Source organism: Acipenser ruthenus, chromosome 18, assembly GCF_902713425.1.
Source record: "Acipenser ruthenus chromosome 18, fAciRut3.2 maternal haplotype, whole genome shotgun sequence".
In the NCBI taxonomy this organism is placed as follows: domain Eukaryota; kingdom Metazoa; phylum Chordata; class Actinopteri; order Acipenseriformes; family Acipenseridae; genus Acipenser; species Acipenser ruthenus.
In genome coordinates, this window is record NC_081206.1 from 32,249,911 (window position 1) to 32,262,136 (window position 12,226).

At 47.6% G+C, this 12,226-nt stretch overlaps 1 protein-coding gene across 2 annotated transcripts in view; it reads right to left on the reverse strand.

The window, feature by feature from the left end:
• LOC117423918 (bromo adjacent homology domain-containing 1 protein-like) overlaps positions 1-10,830 on the reverse strand; it is a 31,498-nt gene extending 20,668 nt beyond the window's left edge. For both annotated transcript variants that reach the window (XM_058992034.1, XM_058992036.1), the window contains exon 1: positions 10,096-10,830. The gene's annotated coding sequence lies outside the window, so the exon portion shown is untranslated. The remainder of the gene's footprint in view (positions 1-10,095) is intronic.
• Between the last annotated feature and the right edge of the window lie 1,396 nt (positions 10,831-12,226).

Below are 12,226 nucleotides of genomic sequence, written 5' to 3' on the forward strand. Positions count from 1 at the left end.
TGTGTCCAATGTTTGGGGGCATTACTAAAATTTAACCCATTAAGTACCAAAAAAATAATCACAACACAAGCTGTATTCAAGTAATTTGATACGTTACATTGAGACTTAGCTCTTGCAGTTAAAATTAGCGTAATTAGTTTTAACAATCTCGTTAAAGAGCTCATTAAAATAACAGGGAGGTGCAGTTCAAAATGCTCCTAAACATTACAACGTATCCTGTCCTCGAATGAGAGCAATGGCACTTGATGGGTTAATATGATACGGGACGTCCATACGAGATGTGGGGAGTTCAACAAGCACTCGAACCCTCTCCTCTGTACTCCAAACGGAAGTGTATGACAGCAGCAGCGCTGCACAGTTCACACACCTTCAACCTCCAGGTTTTAGCAGCAGTTAAACAGCTTGCTGTTTCACCCTATTGAGTGAAGAGCAGTGAAGGCCGTTGCCCTTTTAAGGAAGACCCTGCACTTGCTTCCTGGCAGCTTCAGGGGCCTTTCCAGTAACACAAGCTTTAAGGTGGAATGATTGATTGCAGGCAGAGGAATTTAAGGCGGAATTTTCCTTTCCAAGCAGTGAAATTAAACAAGTGGGTCTGCCAGGAATCTGCTCTGCAGGATGAATAAAATAAAGAATCTCTGTGGTCAGGATCACAGGACAGTTTGTAGTGACCCTAACACTCTGAAATGCTGAGATCCTTTACTTTAGGAAACCGGAACTGCAATCAGTTTGAGAATTGGAAAAAAAAAACATTAAAAAGACATAACGGAGTGTTTAGAACCATGCTCTTAGGTTAAACAGGGCTTTGAAAAGCCAGTCCTTGAAGTGAATGGGGGCCACAGAGCCTCCACACAGTGTAAACCATTGTGACCGAATGCTGTATGTTAAAATGAACTATTTGAAATAAATACAAAAGAAAGAGCTGTCTGCACAGGTCACAAGCCTTCTTCTTCTTCTTCTTCTTCTTCTTCTCCTTATTATTATTATTATTAACACTGTATTGTGTATATGTGGTTTGGTTTTGGTTCATCAGTGCTGACTGCAATGTGTTTTATGACTCAGACAGCCTCAGGTAACTTACAGCTTATGTTAACTGTGTCACCAGAGCGTGGGAACCATGCAAAAGAACACACCTTGAGACTGAATTACATCTCCTTTAAAATTACCAGCTCTTGATTACAGTTATTATTGCTTTTTAAGAACATAAGAAAGTTTCCAAACAAGAAGAGGCCATTCAGCCCATCTTGCTCGTTTGGTTGTTAGTAGCTTATTGATCCCAGAATCTCATCAAGCAGCTTCTTGAAGGATCCCAGGGTGTCAGCTTCAACAACATTACTGGGGAGTTGGTTAATTTCTTTCAGTACTATTGGGAGGATCTCATCCGGCCCAGGGGATTTGTTTATTTTAAGAGCTCCTAGTCCCTTTAACACTTCTGCCTCTGTTATGCTAAAGTTATTTCAGACTGGATAGGAACAGGTCGACATGTGGGGCATGTTGCCCGTATCCTCCTTTGTAAAAACTTGTGAAAAGTAATCATTTAATATATTTACAATTTTTTTCTCTTCGTCTATGATTTTGCCGTTTGTATCTCTTAGACATTTAACCTCCTCTTTGAATGTTCTCTTCTTGTTATAATTTTGGGAAAAACCTTTTGGAATTGGTTTTAGCCCCCTTAGCAGTGAGGCTCATTTCTATCTCTCGCTTGGCCTTTCTAATTTCCTTTTTGACTTGTGTTTGCAGTTCCAAGTACTCTTTCTGTGTACTTTGTTCTTGGTCCCTTTTAAACGCTCTGTAAAAGTACCTTTTTTCTCTGAAAGGGGAATGTTTCATTTATAAAACACACAGACGCTGCACAAACACACCAATGATCTGGCAATCAGACCTGATGCGCTTCCACAGTGCTGGGATGCACGCAGAGATCTGTGCAATGCATTGCTAACGGTCTGCTGGGTGTCACAGCGACCCACCCACAGACACACAGCAAGAAGAAACCAAGGCGTGGTTAAGATGGTCACATGCAATACAGAATGAACCGAACCTAAAACAGTCACGCTGACAGACTGGTGTGTGTATTTCAGTGCGGTTCCTGGTCAGGCACACTGTCTGCTGAGCACAGCACTGGTGTTTGTGTTAGCCAAAGTGTATGCAAATCCGTAAGCTTCCTCTACACGATACGCCTGTGCACGCTAGATCCTGGTCTCCAAACTCGAGGACAGAACGGAGACTCCTGTTCACCCATTCCAGGTTTTAACATGTGCCTGATCAACCACAGTGTACAGGTAACAAGCTCAGGTGTAAAACCAGGAATGGATCAAACTGCTACACAATGGGAGCCTTATTTCTAACTAGTGTCGGTTATAATAATGGAATTCATCACTTATTAGCCAAACAAAAGTTTTTAATTCCATGAATGCCGCCTTTCTACCCAGTGAGAAGTCCTTTTCAAATAAACCCATTGCTGTATACTCTTTCACAGAAGAGGAGGGATGAATTAAAGAGCCTCTCCCTCCAGTATTAAAGAGCCTCTCCCTCCAGTATTAAAGAGCCTCTCCCTCCAGTATTAAAGAGTCTCTCCCTCCAGTATTAAAGAGCCTCTCCCTCCAGTATTAAAGAGCCTCTCCCTCCAGTATTAAAGAGCCTCTCCCTCCAGTATTAAAGAGCCTCTCCCTCCAGTATTAAAGAGCCTCTCCCTCCAGTATTAAAGAGTCTCTCCCTCCAGTATTAAAGAGCCTCTCCCTCCAGTATTAAAGAGTCTCTCCCTCCAGTATTAAAGAGCCTCTCCCTCCAGTATTAAAGAGCCTCTCCCTCCAGTATTAAAGAGCCTCTCCCTCCAGTATTAAAGAGCCTCTCCCTCCAGTATTAAAGAGCCTCTCCCTCCAGTATTAAAGAGCCTCTCCCTCCAGTATTAAAGAGCCTCTCCCTCCAGTATTAAAGAGCCTCTCCCTCCAGTATTAAAGAGCCTCTCCCTCCAGTATTAAAGAGCCTCTCCCTCCAGTATTAAAGAGCCTCTCCCTCCAGTATTTCTTCATGGAAAACAGGAAGAGGAACAAATCCTCTCTGTCGCCGCGGCGCTGCTCCTGTTCAGCATGACTGTCAGAAACATGATGATCATTTTTCAGTACAGTAAGTAATCATGACTAGGCAATCCATGTGTTGTGACCCTGCTTCTAACTAACCTCAAGGGAGCTCTCTGGAACAGCAGCTTTACTGGACACTCACTGCTAGAACACTCAAAACATTAAACAACTTTATCATACTCTGCTGTGCTTTTACTATAGGGGAGACTTGTACAAGGCTCACTTCAGCTTTGCTTTGAATTTCTGATGGAGTTCCAATCAGGTTCAAAGCAAGCTGAACTTAAACAACAAAAAAAATACAATAGATAAAACCAAGAATAATAAAGCAACACAAACACGTTTGCAAAAACAACGTCAAGCCCTTCCTTCCTGTGCGCTACGGACCCCACCCTGGCATTGCTCTCTCAGTGAAACACCCACCCTCTACCCACTCACTGAAACACACCCCCCTCTACCCACTCACTGAAACACCCCCCCCTCTACCCACTCACTGAAACACACCCCCCTCTACCCACTCACTGAAACACCCCCCTCTACCCACTCACTGAAACCCCCCCCCTCTACCCACTCACTGAAACACCCCCCCCCTCTACCCACTCACTGAAACACCCCCCCCTCTACCCACTCACTGAAACACACCCCTCTACCCACTCACTGAAACACCCCCCCCCTCTACCCACTCACTGAAACACCCCCCCTCTACCCACTCACTGAAACACCCCCCCCTCTACCCACTCACTGAAACACACCTCCCTCTACCCACTCACTGAAACACACCCCCCTCTACCCACTCACTGAAACACACCCCCCTCTACCCACTCACTGAAACACACCCCCCTCTACCCACTCACTGAAACACACCTCCCTCTATCCACTCACTGAAACACCCCCCCCCCTCTACCCACTCACTGAAACACCCCCCCTCTACCCACTCACTGAAACACCCCCCCCCTCTACCCACTCACTTAAACACCCCCCCCCTACCCACTCACTGAAACACCCCCCTCTACCCACTCACTGAAACACCCCCCCCCTCTACCCACTCACTGAAACACCCCCCCCTCTACCCACTCACTGAAACACACCCCCCTCTACCCACTCACTGAAACACACCCCCCCTCTACCCACTCACTGAAACACCCCCCCCTCTACCCACTCACTGAAACACACCCTCCTCTACCCACTCACTGAAACACCCCCCCCTACCCACTCACTGAAACACACACCCCTCTACCCACTCACTGAAACACACCCCCCTCTACCCACTCACTGAAACACCCCCCCTCTACCCACTCACTGAAACACACCCCCCCTCTACCCACTCACTGAAACACACCCCCCCTCTACCCACTCACTGAAACACACCTCACTCTACCCACTCACTGAAACACACCCCCCCTCTACCCACTCACTGAAACACACCCCCCCTCTACCCACTCACTGAAACACACCCCCCTCTACCCACTCACTGAAACACACCCCCCCTCTACCCACTCACTGAAACACACCCCCCCTCTACCCACTCACTGAAACACCCCCCCCTCTACCCACTCACTGAAACACCCCCCCCTCTACCCACTCACTGAAACACACCCCCCTCTACCCACTCACTGAAACCCCCCCCCCCTCTACCCACTCACTGAAACACACCCCCCTCTACCCACTCACTGAAACACACCCCCCTCTACCCACTCACTGAAACACACCCCCCCTCTACCCACTCACTGAAACACACCCCCCTCTACCCACTCACTGAAACACCCCCCCCTCTACCCACTCACTGAAACACCCCCCCCTCTACCCACTCACTGAAACACACCCCCCTCTACCCACTCACTGAAACACCCCCCCTCTACCCACTCACTGAAACACACCCCCCCTCTACCCACTCACTGAAACACACCTCCCTCTACCCACTCACTGAAACACACCCCCCTCTACCCACTCACTGAAACACACCCCCCTCTACCCACTCACTGAAACACACCCCCCTCTACCCACTCACTGAAACACACCCCCCTCTACCCACTCACTGAAACACACCTCCCTCTACCCACTCACTGAAACACCCCCCCTCTACCCACTCACTGAAACACCCCCCCTCTACCCACTCACTGAAACACCCCCCCCTCTACCCACTCACTGAAACACCCCCCCTCTACCCACTCACTGAAACACACCCCCCTCTACCCACTCACTGAAACACACCCCCCTCTACCCACTCACTGAAACACCCCCCCTCTACCCACTCACTGAAACACCCCCCCTCTACCCACTCACTGAAACACACCCCCCCTCTACCCACTCACTGAAACACACCCCCCTCTACCCACTCACTGAAACACCTCCCCTCTACCCACTCACTGAAACACACCTCCCTCTACCCACTCACTGAAACACACCCCTCTACCCACTCACTGAAACACCCCCCCTCTACCCACTCACTGAAACACACCCCCCTCTACCCACTCACTGAAACACACCCCCCTCTACCCACTCACTGAAACACACCCCCCCTCTACCCACTCACTGAAACACCCCCCCTCTACCCACTCACTGAAACACACCCCCCTCTACCCACTCACTGAAACACACCCCCCTCTACCCACTCACTGAAACACACCCCCCTCTACCCACTCACTGAAACACCCCCCCTCTACCCACTCACTGAAACACACCCCCCCTCTACCCACTCAGAAACACACCCCCCTCTACCCACTCACTGAAACACACCCCCCCTCTACCCACTCACTGAAACACCCCCCCTCTACCCACTCACTGAAACACACCCCCCTCTACCCACTCACTGAAACACACCCCCCTCTACCCACTCACTGAAACACACCCCCCTCTACCCACTCACTGAAACACACCCCCCTCTACCCACTCACTGAAACACACCCCCCTCTACCCACTCACTGAAACACACCCCTCTACCCACTCACTGAAACACACCCCCCCTCTACCCACTCACTCAGGGGTCGATCAGCCCTGTTACTGTACAGTGTCCCAATTAACTTATTAGACAAGCATAAAGCAGTCCCACAGTCCCTTTAGTGTATGAATCACACTCTGTACACTCATGCTGCTGCACACTCTAGAGTACATGAATCCCACTCTAGAGTACATGAATCCCACTCTAGAGTACATGAATCCCACTCTAGAGTACATGAATCACACTCTAGAGTATATGAATCACACTCTAGAGTATATGAATCACACTCTGTACACTCATGCTGCTGCACACTCTAGAGTACATGAATCCCACTCTAGAGTACATGAATCCCACTCTAGAGTACATGAATCACACTCTAGAGTACATGAATCACACTCTAGAGTATATGAATCACACTCTGTACACTCATGCTGCTGCACACTCTAGAGTATATGAATCCCACTCTGTACACTCATACTTCTGCACTCGCAGCTCTGTGCTATTTAAGAACTAGATGCAAACATGGGTGAATCGGCTATGTAATGGGAGTCTTATTCCCATCCCTGTGATGTCAAATTATTTGTCATTATTTTTAATAGGGCAAGTTCAAACAGTCTGGCACTCTCAATCTAAGCCACGGTTTGCAGTGTAATCCACACCACAGTGGCTAGTGGCTACGGTGCACTCTCACAAAACAGAGCATTTCATTGGAGGTGAAAATGGTGTTGTGAAGGAACAGGAGCAAGACTGGCCTGAACAACACACTCGATCCCTGAGCAATTCTCACCCCAGCATTCTCCCCTCTCCCCTCTCCCCTCTCCCCTCTCCCCTCTCCTCATCCCTTCCTTCTCCCTCTCCATCCCCGAGCAATTCTCACCTCAGACCCCCAGCATTCTCCCTCTCTCCCCTCTCCTCATCCCTTCCTTCTCCCTCTCCATCACACGCCTCACATCAACATGTGCAGCAGTATAAGGATTTGGAAATTGTGTGGAATCTGTAAAACACATTCCTCCTCTTACACTGGGAATCAGTGCAAGTTCCAACAGCAGTGCAATGGAGCTCCACAGCGTCATTCAAACAAACAAACTGCACTCCACAGCAAACTGGATTTAAACCAGATTAGGTTTCAGTGGACCGTGGAGAGGTCTGGAACCAGAGATCACTTCATCTAATCCTCTCTCAGCCAGCTGGGATCCTGTGATCCGTACTCTGGAAACCCCTTTTACACCCGACACCTCTCCAAGAGACTTGAGAGACTCATAAACAAACAGCATTCTCTGTGAACGTCCGTGTGCCTGCTCACAAAGATGCCTTCATCATTTACCAGGCTTGCAAATGAACAAATATCTGCTTCCAGGATGGAAATAAGACTCCTACTGCATAGCAGTTTCACCCATTCCATGTTTTAATACCAGCTTGATTAACCACAGTGTATACGGTAACAAACTCAGGTGGGTCTAATTAAATTATTTAAAACCAGGAATGGATCAAACAACTAATGCAACGGGACCCTAATTCCCATCCCTGGCTTCTGAAAAGCTATCCTGCCCTCAGTTTACGGCCTCGGGACGCCAGTACTGATGACAGGAAAGCAATCATCCAATCAGCTTTTAAAACACTCAGTGCGTTAGTTCATTTCCATTGGCAAGCTATTGTAAAGTGAGGGAAGTCTGAAATGAACACATTAATGATTGGATTTATAGAACACACAAATGCTTCTGAAAGGCAATTCTGAGCAGGAGTACTGATTCACAGCACGCCCCGCAGTGCAGTGCAGTGCAGTGCAGTGCAGTGCAGCAGTTCACTTACGCCACTTTTTTCTTCTACCCAAGCTCCTCCCAGCCGTGCTCTGTCCGTCCTGGGCAGCAGCACATTGGGCAGCGTGTGTTTCTGTTCATAATTTTATTGCAATATTTACTACTTCTCCTCCTCCGTTTCATGAACAAACTATAAAAATGAATAAGCAGGTCGTAAAGCACACACTAAAACGGACTCCAGCAACACAGCTCAAAACAGCCATGCCGAAAATCATTGCTAACACTGTTTTACAATCCTGCCGGTAAAACTCACTCACGCCCCTCAGGGAATTCAAACTTGTTAAACTGGAGTTCATAAAACAAAATCAAACCTGTAAATCTCCAAGCATCCACTATAAAAACAATAGCAATAAAACACTGTCACCGCCGAGCAAACAGACAGCTTGTGCCAGCCTATTAAAACTGAACGACCCGGACAGCCCTAGAAATCTGACATCCATCCATCCATCCATCCATCCATTCTGCCCTCGCCTGGGGTCGATTCCAGCTCACGTGGACCGAACTCTGGGTCACTGTGTCCTCCCTCTGCACAGTCGTTGACGGTGCATACAGTGTCATGAACCGCAGCACACAGGACTATCCCTCGAAAGCGTCCTGAGGCATCAGAGGATTCTTAATGGTTAGGTATTGGGGTTGAGGTTAGGGGTTAGGGCAGGGGTTGCTTAAGGTTAGGATTGGGGTTGGGTTAGGGGACAGGGTGGCTTGATTTGGTAGAGTTGCCGAGCTCTGGAAGTGAAAGGTGGTTGTAAACGGCGAATGCCCTCGAATCATCTGATGCCCTCGGGACACTTTCCAGGGGATATTCCTTTACGCTGCGTAATGAACCACGTGTGCTGGAGACGAGGCTGCCTGGGCAGGTGTGCTGTGTGTGTGCGCATGCGCATGCAGAGACCAAGAACGGTTCTACTTGTAGTGGAATCTTCAGAAAAAAAAAAGAAAAAAAAAAGAAAAAAAACGTTGCTTTTTTTGTAAGGAAGTGTGTCATTTCCTAACGGTGTCAAAGTTAAATCTTGGAAGATCTGACAAAATCGCACAGAGTCTCTCTCACACACACTGCCCGGCTTTCATCTTCTAGCCCCTGCTGTGTCCGTAGCGAATCCCCCTCCGCACCCCCCGCGTACAAAAGGAGAGAGGCGGCGGACGACACTGCAAATGTGTATCACCAAATACAAAGTGTTAGTTTATGTGACGTCCTTTTCATCTTTGTTGTATTTCCACTATGCCTACAAGCAACGACGAATTTAGAGAGCAAATATTTACATGAAAAAGTGTATTATTATTATTATTATTATTATTATTATTATTATTATTATTATTATTATTATTCCGTTATTTTCTGGATAAAAAACAACACGAACAGCAACCTCCTTTCTGTGTTTCCAGCACACAGGCAAGCTCAGGCGGCGCCGTTTCTAGAAGTTGCTTCCATCTGTAGTGGAAACGCGGCCGCCCTTGCGTTTTTAAAAAGCCCACTCGTCCGTGCCAGTGCCACACGTCACAGAGCAGGTCAACAAGACGCGCGTCCACACGTCCACACGTCCACACACACACAGGGGCAGAAACACACACACAGGGGCAGAAACACACACACACACACACACACACAGGGGCAGAAACACACACACACACACACACACACACACAGGGGCAGACACACACACACACACACACAGAGGGGCAGAAACACACACACACACACACACACACAGAGGGGCAGAAACACACACACACACACACACACACACACACACAGAGGGGCAGAAACACACACACACACACACACACACACACACACACACACAGGGGCAGAAACACAAACACACACACACACACACACAGGGGCAGAAACACACACACACACACACACACACACACAGGGGCAGAAACACACACACACACACACACACACACACACACAGAGAGCAAAGCTCGGCCCAAGTCAAAGTGTCAAAACATGTCATTGCCATCCCGAATCCGCCCGCCCCCCACCCTCCTCCCAAACACAGCAAAACACGCTGGAACCCCCACTTTACTTACTTCGTGATAAAACGAAAACCCACCACCAGCAAACCCACGCGTTGCATCTTCACAGTATTACAAAGCAACCCCGTCCACACACACACACACACACACACACACACGACGTATATTATTTGACGTAAACACGTTCAACACGAAAATAAAATAATATTAATATTATTATATAAAAAATACACATCATTTCTGATAAAGAAGTAAAGTAAAACAAAGCCTATCGTGTTTGAAATACCTTGTGCGAGCACGGCGACACTGTAAATGAAATGTAACGAGCCAGCGGTCCGACAGCCTTGTCTTGTTGTTCGTGGATATTATAAACTGTCAAGTCATCATCACCTCGCTGTTTTTCCTGTGGTTTGTTTTGGATGGTAGTGGACGGTACTCGCTCAGGGCAGTTTTATTTTGACTGTACTGCTGCAGTAATCCTGAATATTTAACTGCACCCGTAGTATGTCACTGAATTACCGGGTCGACTCTCTCCCTCCTTCCTCCCTCTCCCTCTCTCCACACAGCACCGAAAATACTAACAAAATAAACAGACGAAGATGGTGATGATGAAGATGAAGATGAAGAATTAGACAAGTCCACTTTTAGTATCCTTTTCCAAAGCCACCCATCCGAAGAAGTAAATCCGAAAGAAGGCGCGTTTCCACAACCACTCCTGTCTCTCCGCCACTCCTGCCAGACGAGGGAATCCGCGGCTTCACAGCAGCTGTGCTGACTGTTCACACATTCCGCATCTATATAAACACATCGCAGATATTAATATGAAAATGTGCAGGCGGTGGCTCGCTCTCTAAATCTACCGCTTTCCAGGGGATTCGGTCTTCTTTAAATCCGTTCAAAAGCAGAAAAATATCGCGCAGTAAAGAAACGAAACACCAGAACTGACACACACGCACTTTCACGATGCGTGTTTTTACATAACTGCATCATCCTCTCTCTGTGTGATCGGATCACATGTTAGGAAAACATGGAGCTTCTTAAAGCGACATGCACACAGTTTGTTTCTCAATATTTATGTATTTATTTATTTAGCTGTGCTGGCACTCGATCCTGTACGGAGTCAGAGAGGGGACATGACAGAAAAAATAGAAAAAGATATATTATTTTACCTCATGTCCCCTCCCGGCTCCGTAATCCTGCAATACAAATAATAACTGATACGGGGGGAAAAAAAAGCGATGCTACATTCAACTCTGATCAAGAGGGTGCTGGGATCAGATATCGACATGGATTCATACACAGCAGAGCAAGGCATCAGATATCGACATGGATTCATACACAGCAGAGCAAGGCATCAGATATCGACATGGATTCATACACAGCAGAGCAAGGCATCAGATATCGACATGGATTCATACACAGCACAGCAAGGCATCAGATATCGACATGGATTCATACACAGCACAGCAAGGCATCGTATATCGACATGGATTCATACACAGCACAGCAAGGACACTAGTCTGGGGAACAGAATTGTGCTGCGTAATAAACACGCAGCTGGTAACAATCACACACTTTGAAACGCAGCAGATCAACACTCGTTGTTTAAGTTATGAACTGGCATGAATTCTGAGGACGCGCTTCTCGATGCTATATAACTTGTAGATATTGACAGGTTCTTTACAGTTGGCTTTTAGGGTTCCGTGTTCTAGACTCTAAAGCAGTGGTGAGCCCGGGTGGAAATAAGACTCCCGTTGCATAGCCGTGTGATCCATTCCTGGTTTCACTATGAACTTAATAAGACTCACCTGAGCTTGTTACCTCTACGCTGTGGCTATTCGAGCGCGCATTAAAAGCTGCGATGGGTGAAAGCGCTATGCAATCGGAGTCTTCTTTCCGTCCCTGTGAGCTCTGCCGAGGTCCCGGTTCAGAAGCAGCAGTCACCTGCAGTTTGGTGCTTGCGATGCGAGTGCGACTGTTCTCTACTGCAAGTCCTTCCATAGCATAGAGCGACACTACTACTTTATAAAGGAGGGGCGCCGGCCCTGCAGTTTATCCTATTCATGCAGAGCAGAGCCCCCCTATCCCCCGGGCTGGGACCTGCTCGCCATCTTCAAGCGCTTCAGCACACAGAGCAATAGAAACGCTGTGTGTGTGTTATATCTTCAAGCTCTGCACACACAGAGCAATAGAAACGCTGTGTGTGTGTTATATCTTCAAGCTGTGCACACACAGAGCAATAGAAACGCTGTGTGTGTGTTATATCTTCAAGCTCTGCACACACAGAGCAATAGAAACGCTGTGTGTGTGTTATATCTTCAAGCTGTGCACACACAGAGCAATAGAAACGCTGTGTGTGTGTTATATCTTCAAGCTCTGCACAGAGCAATAGAAACGCTGTGTGTGTTATATCTTCA